Genomic DNA, 1,748 nt, shown 5'->3' with positions numbered 1-1,748 from the left:
TAATCCTGTGGGGGTTCTTCCTGAGTTTGATAAAAGGTCTCATGTCTTCGAGCCAGTATCTTTAGGGGCGTCTGAGGAAAAACTTTGGTATTTCTGCAAAGAAAACAGAAAGACAAAAAAAAAGGTCGACGAGCTGGAGAAAACCGAAGGATCAATCCCGACGCTGCACAGCAGTACAGAACAGTGCAATCTCATTTGGTGGCAGGTTGGAACAGGATTTGTTTTCTAGCCATCTTTAACACGAGCGACGTCCCTGACCGAAAGATTCACCAGCTATTACGACAAGGTCTAAACTCTAAATATCCCTTAAATATAAATAACAATATATATATTTATATATGTACTTTCTTAGAACGACGACTAAAAACGTGGAGAACGCGTCAAAATGTACTTTACAAACGTTTCAGAACAGAGCAGAACAGAAAGACCATGCAAAGATAACAACAAAGCGTAAACATTAGATTTTTTTTTGTTTGTTTGTTTGGAAACTATTCTGTTAAATGGTTTTTATTGCTTTTGGATCAGTTGAACCTCTGGCATTTTGTCACAAACCTACTACAGTGCATAGCGCTCACACACACACACACACAGACACACACACACACAAAGATGACCACGTCTCACAAGTTTGAAAGCAAAGAAAAACCAAAAACATCCATGAGGAGTTTTGAAAAGGCTTAAGAATGGACTCCTGCATTTGTTGAAGACGGAGCTGAGTTGTTTCAGTAAAAGGGCTAATTTTGGGTTACCGTGGTGATCTGTATGACACATGCTACACACACACACACACACACACACACACACACAGACAAAAAGACTCGAGACGTTCCTGAAGTAAAAAAAAAAAAGGAGGACAAGCGTCACAAATACACAACACAGGGAAAACAAAATGGGTTTGACGGCAGATAGCATTTTGTACGTGATGCTGCTTGAGCATTTAACGTACCACTGAGCAAAAAAAAAGCTGCGACAAAATATGGCTAAACCTGCAGAAATCACCAGCGACGACCACCTCGGATTCAACGGAGACAGAGGGACACCAGCAGGACGAGGACGTCTGTGAGTGTAGTGTCATGGAAACTCCCTGGATCTCCCTTTCTGGGGGGAGGGGGGTGGGTCGTCGTTCATGTCCCTCCCCTCCCGTCGAGCAGTTCCCTGCAGCCGTTCATCTCTCCGCCCGGATTCCTAAAGTTTCATCCGATCCCACGAGCAGCTCCGCGGACAGAGACGGGCAGGGTGGTGGCAGGGACGAGGGACGGGGACGGGGACAGGGGGGGGGCGTCCTTGCGAAACCCGACACCAGCATCATGTAACATAAACGCCTGCTGACGGACTCCCACGGGGAGCGGGGGGGATAAATACAAATATACCTTTGTTTTAAATTAAAAAATAAAACTCAAAGAGTAAAAATCTATACATTAGGCTACACAGATTTCAAAGACTGCATTTATAGGTTTCTCCGAAGGCACTGTTTGCAACAGCAGACTGGTCTTCCTCCCCATTTGCTCCTCACACTAGTGTTCATACGTGCAGAGGGAGGACTGAGAGGGACGCGTGTGGAGGAAAAAAAACTGAAAGTTGAGGCATTTTATGGCTGATCAGCTAAAAGATTTCATCTTTTTCTCTTTTTTTTTTATCCTCCCGCATTCCGCCCTTTAAAATCCATCTTTTGTTTCACTCAGACTGTGCCTCGCGTACGCGTATTTCTGCCACGTCTCGGGTAGGCGAGATACCCCCCCCCCCATGGC

The sequence above is a fragment of the Kryptolebias marmoratus genome, linkage group LG24 (assembly GCF_001649575.2).
Source record: "Kryptolebias marmoratus isolate JLee-2015 linkage group LG24, ASM164957v2, whole genome shotgun sequence".
Classification (NCBI taxonomy): Eukaryota; Metazoa; Chordata; class Actinopteri; order Cyprinodontiformes; family Rivulidae; genus Kryptolebias; species Kryptolebias marmoratus.
The sequence above is the reverse complement of the archived record's forward strand: the minus strand, read 5'-3'. Positions refer to the sequence as shown.